Source organism: Coloeus monedula (assembly GCF_965178545.1).
Source record: "Coloeus monedula genome assembly, contig: HAP1_SCAFFOLD_73, whole genome shotgun sequence".
Classification (NCBI taxonomy): domain Eukaryota; kingdom Metazoa; phylum Chordata; class Aves; order Passeriformes; family Corvidae; genus Coloeus; species Coloeus monedula.
In genome coordinates this window covers 196,565-215,593 of record NW_028120821.1, presented here as the reverse complement: position 1 = coordinate 215,593, position 19,029 = coordinate 196,565, and positions in this window count along the sequence as shown.

The window sequence follows — 19,029 nt, the reverse complement described above, 5'->3', positions numbered from 1 at the left end:
GGCAGCCGGGCTGCCCTGGCTGCCCAGGACGCTGCGCACCACGGGCCCCGCAGAGCTGCGCAGCAGGGAGGCAGCTTCGGGCACCTCAGCCCCTGGGCAGGAGCGGCCTCCTTGCTCTGCACGGCTGCCTGTGGGCAAACGCAGCGTGCCGGCCTTCTGCTCTTGGCCCCAGCCCGGCCTGGCAGGGCTAATCCCGTTCCCTGTCTGCAACGTGCTCAAGAGAGACTTGTTCGTTTCCAGCCCTCCAGGGCATTCATTTGCAACACAAAAACACTGAAGGACTGAGGCCTCAACAACAGGCCCTGAGCCAAAGTTGCCCTCTAGATGGCCCTTCCGACCAAATGTTCTTCGGGTCTGCTCCTTAGCAGGCATTACCATCAATGGGATCTGTGCATCCCTTCATTCAAGGAACGTGTCTTTACCTTTTGGCATCAAGAAACCGGACAAGGCCACATCTGGCCTCGGTTCCTCCTTGAGGCCTGGGCAGGCTTGGGGAGAAAACCAAGAGGAGAATGAAATCAGGTGTCCCTGCACTAGAAGTTCTGTCAGATGCTCCCGCAGCACTGTCCAAGCCGGGCTACTCTCACAGCGCCCTCGCAAGCCTCGTGGCCGGCAAAGGTGGAGGCACCGCAGGATGTCCCCGTTGCCAGCCGTGGCTCTGCAGGGCTTTGCTGGGACAGCTTCCCCCAGCTGATGTGCAGATCTGGATGAAGGGGAAAGGATTAGGGTATCTGGTGATGTATCCCTCTTAATCACTAGAGGCAACCTTTTGTAACAATGATGAGCTGCACTGCTTAGCTTGTCCTTTCCTGATTATTTCCTTGTACTTCTGCATTAGAGTAAATGACACTGTTCCTTCAGCTGGTGTCTGTGTCTGTGTCTCTGACCCTCCCCACCATCCAAACAAACACACAGCCAGTTCAGCACAAGACCTGCCTCTCTGCAAGCCCATTTCTTGGAAAACACTCCTGATCGCCATCTCTGCCAATGAAATTCCCACTTTGCAGCTTCCTTTTCTGCCCGCAGGTGAGAAAAGGATCCACTCCCAGCTCCGGGCTCCTCCGCAAACCAACTGCTTTCAGCAGCGCCAGTCCTGAAATACCAACCTCCTTCCTTAACCTGCCCCCTGGGAGCTCACGCACCAAGAGGCCTTTTGTCCAAGGACACCCGCAGAAGAGCTCGAGGATGGAGCGGTCTGAAACGCAGCTCCTTCAGAGTTTAAACCTCCCTTTATCAACTGAACGCAGCCCAGCCTGTCCCAAAGGGAAAGCAGGCAGGAAAGAGGAGCTCCTCTCCCACAACAGCAAACCCTGCGCTTCCTTAAGTTCCACTTGGAGGACGGAGGCCATGGGCTACTCCTCTGCTTGGGAAGGAACCCAACCCAGGGAAATGGCCTGATTTGGGAGCCCAGCAGAGGCAAGTACCCCAAAAAGAAGGAAAAGATTCTCTGGAAGCAAAAGATTATGGCAATAGTTGTGCAGAAAGAAAAAAAAAAAGAATGGAAGCATTTCAAAACGTTCCCAGACACAAAGTTCTGCCTCAACACAAAAACCCCTAAGTCTCTGTGGTGTGTCAGGAAGCTCATGAATGAACCTGCAAGGCTTGGATACACATCATTTGTGTCCGTCCCCCAGAGCACAAGCAGCTCCCCAACAAGACTTCAAGTGACCAAAGGACAACGCTTCCCCCTTCACCTCTCCACACCAGCTCTAGGGAGGCTCTGTCCATTGCAAGATCTCCTTTGTGTCTGCATTGACAAGAGCTGGCTGCAGGAGGGGTTTGCATTGGAACTCTCCCCAGACTGGGGGGAAAAAAAAGAAGTGATTCCAGAGAAAAGAAAATGTGATTCCCTTTGGGAAGACACCGGCATGAGTTCACTCCAGCTGCAGGCCATTAATCCCTTGGGGAAAGCACCATCCGTCCATGGCGCAGCACTTCAGCTTTGATGACAATGCTGACAAAATTGCTGCCCCTTCCTGCTGCTGCTGCTGCTGCTGCTGCTGACCCCAAATCATGAGAAATGTGCCAAATCTGCCAACAACAGGCAGAGATGGCGAGAACACAACAGCGGGTCTGCTGAAAAGGAGGCAAAACCAATGTTTTCTAATCTCCCTTTTTCATCCTTTCTTTAGCCAACACAGAGCAATGTCCTTTCCCTCTGGCACCGATGCTGACCCAGGCACGGCATGCAGCGTGGGGACACAGCCCGCCGCTGCTCCCAGAGCCCTCGCCAGGGGCTTCCCGTGTCATGCCGTGCCGGTCCATGCTGTGCCGGTCCGTGCCGTGCCGGTCCGTGCCGGTCTGTGCTGGTCCATGCCGTGCCGGTCCGTGCCATGCCGGTCCGTGCCGTGCTGTGCCGGTCTGTGCTGGTCCGTGCCGTGCCAGTCCGTGCCATGCCGGTCTGTGCCATGCCGTGCCGTGCCGGTCCGTGCCGGTCCGTGCTGTGCCATGCCAGTCCGTGCCGTGCTGTGCCGGTCCGTGTCGTGCCGGTCCGTGTCGTGCCGGTCCGTGCCGGTCCGTGCTGTGCCATGCCAGTCCGTGCCGTGCTGTGCCGGTCCGTGTCGTGCCGGTCCGTGTCGTGCCGTGCCATGCCGGTCCGTGCCGTGCCGGTCCGTGCCGGTCCGTGCCGGTCCATGCCGGTCCATGCCGGTCCGTGCCATGCCGGTCTGTGCCGTGCCGGTCCATGCCGGTCCATGCCGGTCCGTGCCATGCCGGTCCGTGCCGGTCCATGCCGTGCCGGTCCGTGCCATGCCGGTCCATGCCATGCCGGTCCGTGCCGGTCCGTGCCGGTCCGTGCCGGTCCATGCCATGCCGGTCCGTGCCGGTCCATGCCGGTCCGTGCCGGTCCATGCCGGTCCGTGCCGGTCCGTGCCGGTCCGGTCCGTGCCGGGCAGCGCCCCGGGACGCCCCGCCCGCGCTGTGCCCGCAGCCCCGGCTTTGTGCCGCTCGTTCCCGCGCGGGGCCGAGCGCAGCGCCCCCCTCAGGCCGCGCGCCGCCGCTGCAGCTGCGGCCGTTGCGCTGCGGCCGTTGCGGCGCCAGTGGGCGACAGGCGCGATGGCCGAGCTGCCGCTGCCCGCCGGGCTCGACGCCCGCACCTTCCCCGCCAAGCTGTGGCGCCTGGCCAACAGCCCCCGCGTCCGCTCCGTGCGCTGGGACACCCAGGGCCGGGGGCTGCTCATCGACCGCGCCCTCTTTGAGCAGGAGCTGCTCAGCCCGGCCGGCATCCAGGGGCCGGCCCCGCGCACCTTCAGAGCCACGCAGTTCCGCAGCGTCGTGCGCCAGCTGAACCGCTACGGCTTCTCCAAGGTGCCGGGGCGGGCTGGCGCGGCTGTGCCGGGCGGTGCCGGGGCCTGCCTCCACTACCGCAACCCCTGCTTTCGCCGCGACCGCCCCCACCTCCTGCTGCGCATCAGGCGCCGGAGCACGGCCAACAAGCACCGCCTGGTGCCCGGGGCGGAGCGGCGCAGGCGCTCGCCCTGCGGCTCCCAGCAGCGCCCCCGGCAGCGGCCGCGGCCGGCGGGGCCGGAGGGGCGCGGGCGGTTCCGGCCGCTGCCTCGGGAGCGGCCGCCGCTGCCGGCGGGGCGGCCGCCCAGCGGCTTCTTGCTCCTGCACAGGGAGCGGACGCTGCCGGACGGGCGGGAGCTGCGCAGCCGGCGGCCCAGCCGCTTCCAGCAGCCCCCCAGGGAGCGGCCGCTCCTGGCCCGGCGCCCGCCCTGTGGCTTCCACCTCCTCCACAGGGACCGGCCGCAGCCGGCCCGGCGGGACGGGCCCAGCCGCTTCCAGGAGCTGTACGGGGAGCGGCCGCTGCCTGCCGAGCGGGAGGTGCCCAGGATCCCGCCCTGCGAGCTCCTCGGGCTCTACGGGGAGCCGCTGCTGCCGGTCAGGCGGGAGGGGCCCAGCCGCCTCCAGGAGCTGTACGGGCTGCAGCCGCCGCCGGCCGGGCTCCCGCCCTGGGCTTTCCAGCAGCCCCACACGGAGCGGCCGCCTCCGGCCGGGCGGGAGCTGCTCAGGATCCCGCCGTGCAGCTTCCAGCAGCTCCAAACGGAGCAGCAGTCCCCAGCCTGCAAGCCATCAGGTAGGAAAAGTGTTCTCCCTTTGCTTTTCCAAAAGGTCGTGAAAAGTGACCGTTTGAAGTATTTCCCCACAATGCTCTGTCATTCTCAGACAGAAATTGTCAAACCTACTAGGAAGGGGGACCTGGAAAGCCAGAAGAATCTCTGTCTGGTTTTCCTGTGTGCTTCCTGTGATGTTTGCTGCAAGGCAGCAGTAGAGCTCTGTGTCCCAAAGCCACATTCTGGAGCCTGACCAATGTGTTTGGATTCTTGCAGCCACACCGGGCAGTTCAGCCTCCAGTGCTCCTCCTGGCAGTGCTGCTTGTGCAGCATGGAAGGCCTCCAGCAAGACACGGAGTGCACCTGGGCAAGAGGAATTGCCTTCAGTGGATCTGGGCCTTCAGGTCGAGGCAATGATTCGGGAGATCAGGAGATCCATGGCTGAAAGGTCTCCCTTTGCTCAGGTAACCCCACTGGATGGGAATGAAGGGGCTGGGCTGAGAGCTTTTGAACGTTGCTGCAAAGGCTTCTTTAGTTGATTTCATGATTATTTAGTGATTGAATTCTTGTTGATCAAGCAAGATTTCTAAAAGAAGAGGGATGACAAAGTCTCCCCCCTTAGTGAGGATGAGAGGTGTGATCCTGTGCTGGCCACGTTTGGGTGCTCCTTTTGCTGGGAAGAATCCCTGGTGCAGGGGCCTTTGTGGTGATGCTGTGTAGGTTCTAAGAGGCTTTGTTTGATGGGAAAGAAGAGAAGAGTGTGGGGAGAATTGCCACTGAAGGCAAAGTGTCCCCTGCAGGGAGGGGCATGCGAGAGGTGCCTCTATTAGAGCAGCAGACGTGGGCTCTGCCTGTTTTGCCTGGGAAGGCCAAGGCCAAGCAAGGGCTGGGCTGCTGCTGCTGCTGCTGTGTGAGCCGTGCCGAGCGTGCAGGCGCTGCCAGAGCCGTGCTTGGGGATGGGCTGGAGCTGCAGCTTTCTGCTCCTTTTGTTTGACAGATGCAGTCTTGGGATTAGGAATCCCATTTCTCTTAACTCTTGCCTCTTCCCAGACTTGCCTGGAGTGTCTGTGTTGGCACAGGCCTTTTTGCAGGTTGTTCTACATGTTGGCCAGAGAATGTCTCTTTCTAGTCATGTGCAGCCCCACTGCCTGCAGTAGATTTCTGGTTGAGGAAGGGCAGACTCAAGGTGGGGAGTGGGGCTTTTTGGATTTACCAATATGTTATTCTCAAGTGTGATGTCTTCTGTCTTCTGTAAACTCCCACACAGCAGTTTTCAAAGGCATTTTATTCCCTAATAAAAGGAAACATTGCAGGCTCTGAACCATCTTTAGAATCTTTAAGATTCTGATGGACAGGCTGTTGCAGAGGAGATGAATATTCTGCAAGTGGTCAGAGTGAGAATATCTTTCTGTCTAAAGGTAACTTGCAGGTGGTTAATCTTGGGCATTTCCTTCCTCCGTGGAATTAGGAAACACAACTTGGTCGTCTGGCTTTTCTTGTCTTTTGGGTTGGTTTTTTTTGTACCCTCCAGATTTACAGACTTTTGGCACTGGAAAATTTGATGCTGGAAATACCCTAGGTCCGTAAATGTTTGCCCGGATCATCCATATGGGACAGCAGCAGAGGGCTCCAAAAAGCACCGCCTTGTGGTTGATGGTCTGAGCGGCTGGGTGGGGGTGGTGAGAGTGCCAGGCAGAAATGTGTGCTTTGTGTGCAGGTTGGCAGCACCCAGCCCTGGGCAGTGCTGGCAGCGAGCTCTGCCCCTGCCGACGGCCGTGTTGGGAAGCAGGAGGGCCCCTGGCTTCCTGCTGGCTGATTTCTTACAGCTGGTGGGAGAAGCCAGGCTCAGGGTGTGAGGGCACGTCCCCTCCCTTGGTGTCTCCTGGTTTTCTGAGTTCATGGTTTGCCTCCAAGGTCATTTTGTAAGAGCTTCAGTTGCACCTTGGTCACACGAATCCTGAGTTTCAAACAATTGTCATGTGAATGGTTTGGGCAGCGTTCCCCTGCTGTTGGGAGTGGAGAAGAGCTGTTGTATCCCCGATGTGATTCCAAGAAAATATGGAGTGATCTTTGGGTTTCTTTCTTTCTGGTTCTCTTTCAAGGGGAATGCTAATGTTGCGGCCGAGTCTTCAGGAGGAGAGGCTGGGAACAGGGCTGCAGCAGAGGGAGCTTCACCTGGCACCGAGAGCTGCAGGAACAGTTCCCCAGAGCCCGAGGAGCCTGGTAAGGAGAGAGCCCACACTGCTTTAGAGAGCTCTGAGGCGGCTGCTCTGAGCCTGCCTCTGGCAGGAAGGGAGATGAGAAGAGGTGAGTTCTTGTCTGCAGGGTTGGTGCTCCCTGGTGCCTTTAGGTCAAATCCTGCCCTGGCACAGCCTCGCCGAGCCCTGCCCTCCACGCTTCTCCAGAGGCACTGACACCGAGTGCTGTGGCCAGAGAGCAGTGAATAAACCCAACCTGTGGGAGTTGTGTCACCAACCTGGCTGTCCCAATTCTGTCCTGAAGTCCGTGGATGAGTTTGCTGCAGGGTGACAGCACTCTGGAAGCAACACTGAGGGACTCTTGAATCAAGAGAGCAAAACCTCAGCAAGAAGTCAGTGTAGAAGTCTGAGCTTTTTGTCTCAGAGCATTAAATCAATGTAGTACCAGTCTGCTGATGGCTCTAGTGAGACACATTAAAAATACAAGCAGCAGAGGCCAAACAAATAATAAATCACAAGTATTTATGATTTGGAAAGGAAAAACTTAAATTACCCCAGATTAGCGAGAACTAATAGGAGAGAGGGAGCACCTTGGATCTGCATTCTTGAGCAAAGCTGGTGCTGCCTGCAGGCCTCACAGGGAGCTCTTTCCCTCCCAGCTCTTCCTGCCAGAGCTGATGGTTGTGTTGGAGGAGCTGTTGCTCACTGCAGAGGGCAGTTTGTAGATGGCAGGGAACGGTGCTGGTTCGTAACTCAGCTCACAGCACCCGTCAGCTTCAGCCATTTCAGTGAGGACTGAGGTGTCTCTGTCAGCACAGAGAAAGAGCAAGGCTGGGCTTCTGTGTGGGAGTTGGGACTGTCTGTGCTTCAAGCTCTCGTGGGTGCCATTTGCACTGCGGGTGCTGAGACTCTATTGGGATACTTCAAACCTTTGGAGGTTTTGAAAACTTGAAAGGATCCCTGTTCTTTAAAGAGCAACCTTCAAATTCCCAAGTGAATTCCCAAGTGATGGCCCTTTCAGGCCGTCTTTTACAGTCCTTGATAGAAGGACAATTGCTGCCCAAGGGAAACGTGCATGAGGGCCGATATTGACTCAGTGTTCCCTTTGCTTCCCAGATTCCATCTGATCGACCTCTCCAAGAGGGCTGTCCTGCATGGGAGAAAGAGACAGAGGGAGAGCTTGTGACCATCCGGCAGATGCAATCCCTCTGTCTCTAGTTGCATTTGTAGGTATGTAGTTATATTTATAGATTTATGTAGTTGTATTTAAATGTCTAGATAGTTGTAGTTACAGATCTGAGTAGTTAAATATATATTTGTAGTTGCAGATGTAGATAGGTTTTTTTTATATGTAGTTGTATTTATAGATGTACAGTTGCATTTAAAGATGTGCAGTTACATTTATATATGTATATCGTTATAAATGGGCGTAATTATATTTATATAGCTATAGGTATATGGAGCTTTAGATAGGTTGATATTTGAATAAATATAGGCTGCTTTTTAAGCTCTTTCCCTGCTCTGCTTCCTCTCTCACCTCTTGCTTTTGCCCCTGTGCCCCCTCTGTCCCCTCTTCCTGTGCTGGCTCCGAGCTGGCGGCCGGGCCGGGCGGAGCAGCAGCTGCAGCCCCGGTGTCCCTGGAGCGGTGGGAGCTGCCGGTGGCCGCAGGCACGGTGCCCTGAGGAGCTGCTGGAGGACGGTGAGCCAGAGGGGCTGGGGAGAGGTGACACTGAAGGGACGGTGATGCTGAGGTGCTGGTGGGGCTGAGGGGATGGTGGGGGAGCAGAGGGGAATGGTGGGGGCTGCGGTGACAGAGAAGTGGCACAGGCTAAGGAGGGTGGTGGGAATGAGGGAACTGGGAGAGCTGAGGGGGATGGTGGAGCTGAGGGGTGTGGGTGTGCTGAGGTGACAGGGAAGTGGCACAGGCTGAGGAGGACGGCAGGTCTAAGGGCACTCAGTGGGTCTGAAGGGACTGACAGGGGTGAGAGGACTTTGAGGGGCTGAAGGAACTGGGGGTGCTGTGGGTTTGCCAAGGGGATGGCGGGGCTGAGGGGCTGGAGGGGGCCAGCAGGGAGCACAGTGGGGTCCGGGCCTGTGGCTCTGCCAGCCCTTGGAACCAATTCCAGAGCCTCCACTTTTGCCACAGCTGCCCTGAAGTCCTTGAGAAGACCCAGGACTGACGAGAACCAGCAGGAAGAAGCTGAAGGCCGCCGGCAAGAGCAGCGAACGGGGACCCGGTGCTGCCGCCCGAGACCCTGGGTGAGGCCCCACGGCTGCTGAGGCAGGGTGGGCATGAGGCTGGCGTGGGCTTTGGCCGCGGGCACTGGCCGGCCGGGCAGGAGCGGGCACTGGCCGGCTGGGGCCGCTCAGCGCGGCTGCCCCGGGCGGCACAGGGGCTGTCCTTGGGCACGGCAGCTGTGCCGGCAGGGCCCGGCAGCGGTGCCGGCTGTGCCGCGCTGCCGGGGCTGCGGGACGGTCCCGCCGGGGCTGCGCTCGCCACAGCCTGGCCCACTGGGCCTGGTTTTTCTTTCTAACCCTCCTGGGGAGGCTCTGAGATTTCCTCTTCCCTGATGGAAGCGCAGGTGCTGCCAAGGGAAACGTCCCGATCCGGACTCAGTGTTCCCTTTGCTTGCCAGGTGTCCCATCTGCTGTCCCCGTCCAGGAGAGCTGCTCTGCACGGGAGGAAGCAACCGAGGGAGAGGCTTTGAAGATGGGGCGGCTGGAATCCCTCTGCTTGTAGTTCTGCTTATAGATGTATGGAGTTGCACATAGAGAGTGATAATTGTATGGATATTTACATACATACATATTTTTATAGGTATAATTCTATATGTGTATGATTATATTTATGGATGTACTATGTATAGATGTATGTACAGATATATACATACATGTTTGTAGTTCCATATTTCTATATATATGTCTTTAGCTTTGTATGTATGTTGTTATATCTGTGTTTAGTTCTATTTCCATATGTATACAGTTTTCTAAGTATCTATTTCTCTTGATGTAGTTGTAGACATATGGCTCTTTAAATAGGTATAGTGCTATTTGTATAGGTATATTATGTCTATTTTTATAGTTTTGTATGTATCTCATTCTATTTCTGTATCTAACTGTATTTACATGTGTCGAGATGTATAGGTGTGTATTTGTATTGATGCAGTTGTATGGATATTTAGATTGGTACAGTTGTCTATTTACAGATAGGTTTGTTTGATGTATCTATTTTTATATGTATTGTATGTAATATGTCATATTTAATCTATATTTACATCTGTATATTGTGGTGTTTAGATATGTATTCATTTCTATTTAAATATGTATGTGGTTGTATAATTCTGTTGATTGAGTTCTTGGCATAGGACTATTTAGAGAGCGATATGATATTTTAGTATTTATATATGGGTGTACAGTTGTAGTATGATGCAATAAATTAAGTTGTTAAACACCTAATTGATCTTTGTATATAGTACGTTGTAGAGGTTTGCAATAAATTAATTTTTGTTAAAGAAGTTGATATTTGTTTGATTGTTGTAATAATCAAATAAATTAGTTTTTTTAACTTGAGATTTGTATCATTTTATATTGTCAGCGCAGGTGTAGCAACCGGCAATAAATGACATTTGTCAACTGAGATGAGTGTTCTGTGATTTGTGCTCTCCAAAGCAATGGGCAGATGTAGACGTGAGGACGCTGGAGGATTTTGGCCATGAAAATCCCCAGCCATACCCAGCAGATCCCCCAGCTGCAGCCAGGCTGGGCAAGGGAACGGCACCTTTGGCATGGCAGCAGAGCCACACGTTGGCTACAGACTCGCTGCAGAGGCCTGCTGAGAAAACGGGACTCCCCTGAGCGTAGAACTGCAGCCAGGAGCCACCCGGCGAGGAGAAATCCACCCCCCTCCCACCGGGAGCTCTTTAGGGAGCGCTCCAAGTGCCCCTCTGAAAGTCATCCTGGAGAGCAGCAGCAACCAGGGATCCTGAGCCAGCTGCGCTGCCTTTGGCAGCACTTTGGCAAAGGGTCTGGAGCAAGGGCGAGGGAACAGTGAGTGTAACTGCTGCAGGGCAGGGATGAGGGAAGGGCCATTGACCCAAGTGCTGAAGTGCTCCAAAATCCAGAAGGATGCTGCAGAACTGGGAAGCAACAAGTTCTCACAAGTGCTAAAGTGATGGAAGCCCTTTGAGTGAAGTGCCCTGAAGGAACTCCCAGGGCAGTTGCTGCTGGGATCAGCAGTACCAGGAGACAGCAGGATCTGCTCGTTTTGCTGGATCTGTTTCCAGGACACGGGCTGTGATCGCCCTGCTCACACAAACCCCGTGCCCGTGGAGCCTGCAGGGTAACAGCAATGCCGTTCCAAAGAGAGGCTTTGCAGCTGAAGTCCACTGCCCTCGTGTTTAGGGAATGAATGCCTCCCGTGCCAAAGCACTGGCAGGTCACCAGGGCTCCATGAGGCAGAGCCTTTAGAGGGAAAGAGAGATGAGGCACTCACACGCCAGAAACTCCTTCAGCTCTCTTGTGGAATGAGAAATAAGAAAGCTGAGGAGAGGGAAATGCAGTCCTCTCAGAAAACATTGGGACAAACAAGTCTTGTGGGAAAAGAAAAGTAGGTAAGAACTTTGCCTTGTTTTCATGGGCTGTGTCTTTGCAGAGGAGACAATGGGATGTACAGCTACCAGGAACAGGAGGCACTGCAAGGAACTGTGCACGTGCTCAGCAACTCAACCCTACTGGTGCACTTTGATGCGCCAAAACTAGGCCAGAAAACAGTACTCCATAGTATAAGGCCTGCAGAGCAGGTATTTGTTTATTCAACGGCGGGAGTGAGGGGGATAACTCCACCACAAACTCACTCGTCCTCACTGGTTCCCATAGTAGTAGCTTTTATACTTTTTTCCTTAATGTGCACATTCTACTTTCCTATCCTTCCTATTGCAACACATTTTCTAATGACATGGTTATGCAAGCCCTTGCAGCACATGCGTGGTTTCTGCATGAGGTGGTCATCAGCCTCCTGGTGGTTGTTTCTGATGAAGGCTCCTAAGTCTTCCTCGGGCTTGAACTTCTCACCCCTGTTCCCTGTGCATGCTCTCTAAGATTGTCTGCTCAAATAGCCAGTGGTTAGCTTTTGCAGTCAGCCTGTTCTGCTGAATGTGCTGATTTCTACAAGTGCTTCATGCACATACCCTGTTACAGACCAACTACTTCTTTCTGCATAGCTACAGCTTTTTGCAGAGCTCAAGCAGTATCTTGTTGCCTTGTCTTCAGCTTTGTAAGGACACAGGCTGCAATTGGATCTGTGTATCCACACATTAATCAAGTATTGTTAGCAATAGGATCTACGTATCCGCTCCTTGGGGAAACAGGTATTACCTTTGGCATTTAGAATCCGGACAAGGCCACACCTGGGCCTGTCTGGGGGTGTAGGATCCAAGACAACTCCTTTGCTTCCTCCTTGAGGCCTGGGCAGGCTTGGGGAGAAAACCAAGAGGAGAATGAAATCAGGTGTCCCTGCACTAGAAGTTCTGTCAGATGCTCCCGCAGCACTGTCCAAGCCGGGCTACTCTCACAGCGCCCTCGCAAGCCTCGTGGCCGGCAAAGGTGGAGGCACCGCAGGATGTCCCCGTTCCCAGCCGTGGCTCTGCAGGGCTTTGCTGGGACAGCTTCCCCCAGCTGATGTGCAGATCTGGATGAAGGGGAAAGGATTAGGGTATCTGGTGATGTATCCCTCTTAATCACTAGAGGCAACCTTTTGTAGTAATGATTAGGTCTAGTGCTTAACTTATCCTTTTTGGATCATGTTTTGGCAGTGCTGCATTAGAGTAAATTGCACTATTCCATGCTGGGGTCCGTGCTGGCAGCGGGGCCGGGCCGAGCAGCGCTTTCAGCCCCAGGTCCCGGCTGGCCGCAGCTGACGGGAGCGGCGGGAACCGGCGGTGGCACCGGGCACCGTCCCCCTCAGGGGCCGCGGGGCTCCAGGCACCGGGGAGCCGCTGAAGGGCCGGGAAGGCTGAGGGCACCGGGGCTGCCGCAGGGACAGCGCCGCCCAAGGCCCCGCGCTGCTGAGCTGCTGCTGGTGCCTACGGCACGGAGAGGGTGGGGAGGCGGTGGGGGCTGAGGGGAAGCAGCGGAGCTCTGCGGGAGCTGAGGGCGATGGCGGGGGCTGAGAGGACAGGGAAAAGGCACGGGCTGAGAGGGCTGGCGGGGCTCAGGGCACCCCGGACACTGAGGGCGATGGCAGCACTGGGGGGCCGATGGGCTTGGAGGGTCTGAAGGGACTGGGGGGGCCGCGGGTGTGCTGAGGCTGTGGCGGGGCTGAGGGCACGCTGCAAGTGACTCAGCATTCCCTTTGCTTCCCAGATCTGCGTCTGCTCTGCGTTTCCAGAAGGGCCGCTCTGTGCAGGACAAAGCCACCCCGGGGAGAAATGGGGGCCGGGGGGAAACAGAGCGGGCACGTTCTCTTTGTAGCTTGTCCTACCCCTCTGCTTTCATCCTCCTCTTGGCTTCCTCCTAAGCCTGGCCAGGGCTCAAGGAGGAGCCAAGGCAGCTGACTTTGACCATACAGCCCCAAACAAGGGCTGCCATCCTCTAGGGCACATGAACACCCTGCAGCCAAGGCTCACAGAAGAGCTCTTCCAAGGACGGCCTGGCCAAGGGCTGCATGGACAAGCACCTCTTCAGAACATCCTGGCACTCTGGGCACAGAAAGCAGAAACCCCCAGGCAGCTGCAGAAGGATCCTGCCCGCTTTGCCCCCCGTTCCCGTGCCCAGGCCATGCTGGCTGTGCCCAGAGCTGTGCCTAAACTTGCCCATGCATTCTGTGCTTTGGAGGGCAGCAGGAGAGCAGGACATGTGCCACCTGCTCAGAGCTGCCAGAGCGGGATGCTCCTGAGCCCGCTGCTGGCTCCCAGCACTGCTATTCCCCCCGTGCCGCAGAGATGAGGGATCCACACAAAAGGAACCAGACCCGGAGCCCACACTTTCAGTGCCTGCCAGAAATGGGTCTCATTTTGCTCTGCATTCCTTTCCTAGCAGGTGTTATCTATTAAAAACAAGAGAAAAAAGAAAAGAACCTGAAGAAGTAGGAGAGATAAAAACAAAAGCCAAATGTGGAGTGAAAAGTCTTCTGCAACTTTGGATTCAGAGGGAATTGATATTTTTTAAAAGAGAACTCAGTTATTTACCTTTGTTTTTTTGGTTTCATTCAGTAATTACATTCTTTTCACTCCTTCCTTCCTTCCTTCCTTCCTTCCTTCCTTCCTTCCTTCCTTCCTTCCTTCCTTCCTTCCTTCCTTCCTTCCTTCCTTCCTTCCTTCCTTCCGAATTCCTTCCTTCCGAATTCCTTCCTTCTTTCCTTCTTTCCTTCTTTCCTTCTTTCCTTCTTTCCTTCTTTCCTTCTTTCCTTCTTTCCTTCCTTCCTTCCTTCCTTCCTTCCTTCCTTCCTTCCTTCCTTCCTTCCTTCCGAATTCCTTCCTTCCTTCCGAATTCCTTCCTTCTTTCCTTCTTTCCTTCTTTCCTTCTTTCCTTCTTTCCTTCCTTCCTTCCTTCCTTCCTTCCTTCCTTCCTTCCGAATTCCTTCCGAATTCCTTCCGAATTCCTTCCGAATTCCTTCCTTCCTTCCGAATTCCTTCCTTCTTTCCTTCTTTCCTTCTTTCTTTCCTTCTTTCTTTCCTTCCTTCCTTTCCTTCCTTCCTTCCTTCCTTCCTTCCTTCCTTCCTTCCTTCCTTCCTTCCTTCCTTCCTTTCCTTCCTTCCTTCCGAATTCCTTCCGAATTCCTTCCGAATTCCTTCCTTCCGAATTCCTTCCTTCCGAATTCCTTCCTTCCTTCCTTCCGAATTCCTTCCTTCCGAATTCCTTCCTTCCAAATTCCTTCCTTCCTTCCGAATTCCTTCCTTCCTTCCTTCCCTGATTCTCACCAGCAAAGGGGGAACCTTTGGTGCCCGGCCAGGCCGTGCCATGCCCAGCTCTGGCAGCATCCCCCTGGCTCTGGACTCACCTGCACACTGGCCGTGGAGTGTGTCTTTGGAGAAGGTGCCACAATCAAAGGCCATCATCTTCAGCTGCCGCTGGCCAGCTCCAGGAAGAGGTTGTCGGCCTTGAGCTTGTCCTTGGTGGCTCCAGCAGCAGCAGCCCCACCTGCTACAGCTTCTCCAGGGGCTCCTTCTCCTTCCCTGGGGCCACACCAGGCTCTCAGCGTTCTGCCCAGGGCCCCAGCAGACAATCAGTGAACCAGACAAGCAAAACCAGGGGGGACAGTGGCCACCAGGGCTTGCCAGAGCAGACCCCAAAACTGCCTCAGGACCGGGACATACCCTGACATCCCTTCAGGAATGTGGGATACCCCAGAACCCACTGAGGAACGGGGTCCCCCCGGCCTCATCATGCGCAGCCTTCAGCTGTCTCAGGCAGAGCCCATCCCGCCCTCAGCAGCCCCAGCCCAGCCCAGCCCAGCCCTCCTGGGCAGGAAGCCCCAATGGCCGAGCCGGCCTGGGACACTTGCAGGGATGCGGGGGCAGCCGCAGCTTCTGGGGCCAGCCTGGGCCAGGCCCTGAGCGCCCTGCCAGGGAACCATTGCTGCCCCACATCCCATCTCAGCCTGCCCTCGGGCAGCGGGAAGCCGTTCCCTGGGGCCCGGCCCCGCAGGCCCTTGGCAAGAGTCTCTCTCAGCCAGCAATTGCTGCTCCTCCCTGCTGCGGGGCCCAAGCTGCAAGTTGATTTTCTGCCGCTGGCCCCGGCCCAGCCCCGAGCCAGGGCCAGGACCTTGCCCTGGAGCTCTGCGGGCGCTGCCTTTGTGCGGCCGCAGCGCAGCGGCCGCAGCTCGGAGCTGCCCTTTGTGTCCCCGCCGGCAGCTGCCAGAGCTGGCGGGGCCGGGCCAGGGCCGGGCCAGCCCCGGCCTTCCCGGCTCTGGGACACAGCGGCGGCAGCCCCAGCCTTCCAGCCCTGCACACGCTCCCACACAAGCCTCCAGAGCCGCGGCCACGCAACGCAACTGACCGGCCGCTGACCCCCCAGCCTGGCCTGATGGCCATTCCTCTGCCCACACCTCGGCCAAGCTCCCCTTGGCCACCTCCTGAGCCACAGTGCCACACACAAGTGGCACATACAGCTACAGAGCTCTGCCCACAGCTGGCAGGGAACGTTCCTTCAACAGAAAAACCACCAAGAAAAAGAGAACTGCCCCCAGCAGAGCTGTTCCCTCCTGCAGTAGTTACACCTGCACACCCACAGCGCCTGAGACTGCAAGCAATGAGCATTCCCTGGGCACATGTGCAGCCCAAGCAGCTCGAGGACAGCCTTGCAGCAGGACTGCTCTCAGCTGAGCCAAAAAGGCCCCTCTGGCAGCTGCAGGGCCATTGCAAAGGGCAAGGGCCAGAGCCTGGGCCCACGGCGGAGGAAAGGGCTCTCAATTCCCCTGCCCTGGCACCTCAACCCTGTTCCCAGGCTGCTTCCCACACAGGATTGCTCTGCAGGACTGCGGAAAGCTGAGAGGCAGCTCTGGCTTCTCCACTTTTCCTGTGCTAAAGCTGCCTGGCAGAAGAAATGGAGGGACAGCTCTGGTGGCACAATCCCTCCCGGCCCAGGGCCCAGCGCTGGGAAGGTCTTTCCGTGCCGAGGCTTTGCTGTGGCCAAGGAAAGCTCCTGGCTCAGGGTCACCTTTCCTGCTGGGCCAGAGCCCCCGAGTGGCCCAGCAGCAGCAGAGAATTCCAGCACAGCCCCGGCATGGGCAGGGCAGCCCTGGGCGGGCTGCGGGAGCCGGCAGCGCCTGAGCTCAGAGCAGCTGAGCCCGGGGGCTCTTGGCCAAGGCCGAGGCCCAGCGAGCATTTCTCAGCTCGCAGGGCGGCCTGGAAAGGTGCTGGGGGGGATCATTCACCCCCAGGGCGGTCCCAGTGGCTCCCAGGATTTCCATGTCCGTGCTCCCAGCGCTGCTCCCAGCCCTGATCCGTGGGGATGGCAATGTCCCGCTCCCTTCCCGGGGCAGGCTCACACCTGAGCCAGGTGTGCAGGGCAGGACCTTGCCCTGAGCCCAAGCCCTGTCCCCCCTGCAGGATCTGCTTCCCATCGGCCTCTTCCTCCTGCGGCCCCAAGCCCAGCTCGGTGCTGAACGAAGGGCGCTGGGCCGGGGTCATCCCCCGGCGGGGGCTGCGCACCCCCTCTGCCCCCTCCCCAAATTCCCTCCCGGGGCAGCAGGGGCTGCCTCAGGAGCCCTGTGGGCAGGGAAAAGGGGGTGACACCGGGATGGGGGGGTCACACACGCTCTGGGGGGACACACACGGCCCCTGGGGAACCCCCCTCACCTTCTCCCACAGTGCCAGGAGGATGAACCCCAACATGGAGCCCCCGACCCCCAGCAGCATCTTGGGGGTGGGGTCTGGTGGCAAGTTTGGCTATCTGGGGAGGAGGTCACAACTGCCCTAAAACCCCCTCCCAGCTCCACAGCCACTCCCAGACACCTCAAACCACCCCACAGCTCCCAGCCAGGACTCTCCCAACCACTCCCTCCAATAGAAATGGCCCCAAAAGCCACAAAATGCCCTTTCCATCTCCCCCAACACCCACCCAAATTCTCTCCCAGCCACATAGCCCTGCCAGCACCCCAAAACGCCCTCACAGACTGCCCCAAAAGCCCCCCAAACCTGGTCCCAGCACCGTAAGTGGCTCCAAGGGACACAAAAGCCCCTCCCAGTCCCCCAAGGAGCCCCCAGACCCCCTCCCACCCCCCATGGCACTGACCAGGACAGGCTGGGGGACAGGAACATCCGCAGCCCAGAGCAGCTCAGGCACTTCAGCAGCGATTTGGGCACTTGGGAGGTCACACCCCAAAGGGGGAGACCCAGGCCAGGGACTGGGACACACAACCGGAATTCCTGGAGAACAGATGGGCTCAGGTGGACACGTTCTGCCAGCACAACTACGAGACTGTGGCCCCAATCTGCCTGGCTTCGCTGTCCCACAACATTCAGATCCTCCCAAATATTCCTCTGAACCCCAAATTCACCCCCAAATTGCAGGAAAATGGTGCTGCTTTAGATCTCTTTGTTTAATTTCTTTATTTTTACCCCAATTTTTGCTGTTCCAGTGGAATCAATACAGCAATTACTTAGGCTGCAGAAGATCTCCAAGATAATCCAGGGTTGCTTGATACCAGCAGAAGAAAGAATTGGACAGAGCAGATGAAAATTTTAGGGTGTAAAGGTAAAAAATCAGCTCTTCCCAACTAATTTCCAATGTTGATCTGAGTCCCGATGGATGTTCCTGCCCCTGCGTTCACCCAGGTGCCTACGGGGATCCAGGAGAACGTGGAGAGCACCAGCCAGGGCTCTTCCCAACCTGGATCACAGGGAATGTGGGTCACCACGGCTCTGCCAAACGTGGATGGAGTTGGAGCAGAGGACAAAGATCTTCCCACAGTCGGGGCACTCGCAGGGCTTCCCTTAGCGGTGCCTCCGTTGGTGTCTGGTCAAGTTTGAGCTCCAGGAGAAGCGCTTCCCACAGTGGGGACACTCGTAGGGCCTCTCCCCGGTGTGGATGCGCTGGTGGGTGACGAGGTCAGAGTTGTACCAGAAGCCCTTCCTGCAGTCGGGGCAGCGGAAGGGCCTCTCCTCTGTGTGAATCCGCTGGTGCAGGAGGAGATTGGAGCTGGTCTGAAACCTCTTCTCACACTCAGAACACTCGTAGGGCCTCTCCCCGGTGTGGATGCGCCGGTGGCGGATCAGGTTGGAGCTGTACCTGAAGCTCTTCCCACATTCCCCACACTCGTAGGGCCTCTCCCCGGTGTGGATCTTCTGGTGCTCGATCAGGTGGGAGCTCCGTCTGAAGCTCTTCCCACATTCCCCACACTTGTGGGGCTTCTCCCCATCGTGAAGCTGCTCATGAACCACCAGCTCTGACCTCTGCCTGGATCTCCGGCCGCCTTCCCAGCACAGGGTGGGTCTTTCCTCCTCAGAGCACCCTGGGCTGCGTTTGCAGCCCCTCCTCCTGCGGGATCTCCGGGGCTTTTCCTCCCCGTTGGATTCCTGCGCTGCGGAGCCGCTCAAAACGGCCTCTTCCACCAGGTTCTGTCGCGGGGATTTGTCCTCCCTGGGCTCCGTGCTCAGCTCCTTGTCTGGGGAGGAAGGACAAGGAGAGGATGGGATTTGCCTCCGTGCCACAGGGAAGGGCAAGGAGATCCCCCCAGTCCGTCCCCGGCAGGACGGCGTCGGCAGCGGGGTTGTCCTGCAGCCGGGGGCGATGCTGGGCTGGGAGATGGAGCAGGAGAGAGGGGAAAGGGGCACTGACTTCCTCCTCACCTGCCTGGGGCTCCCGGGGCATCTTCCTCTTCCTCACAGCCTCCTCCTCCATCTGGCCAAGGGTTGGGAATGGGAAATCCTGGTTTGGGGAAAACAAGGGATGAGCACGTTGAGTTTGAAGCTCCCTCTGCCCAAGTCCATCTCTAGAAGTCACTGGGCACTGTGTGTCCATAAAAATCTGCTCTGAAAAAGCCTCTCAGGAGTTCCCTGTCTCTGGTCTCTCCCGTTTGGTGTCCGGGGGTTCCCCCTGTCCCAGCTGCTGGGGGTCCCTCTTTTATTGGGGTCCCCCTCTCTCCTTGGTCTCCACCCTCCCCAGGCTGCTGGGAGTCCAGGAATCCAAAAGCTCCCCTCTTTGGTCTCCCCACTTAGGGACGCTGGGGGTTATGGGGTCCCCAGGTCCCTTCTCCCCTTATTCTCTGCTTCGGGGTGCAGGGGGTCCAAGGAGTCCCCCCTGCCCCTCTCCAGGCTGTTGAGGGTCCCGCGAATGGCGGC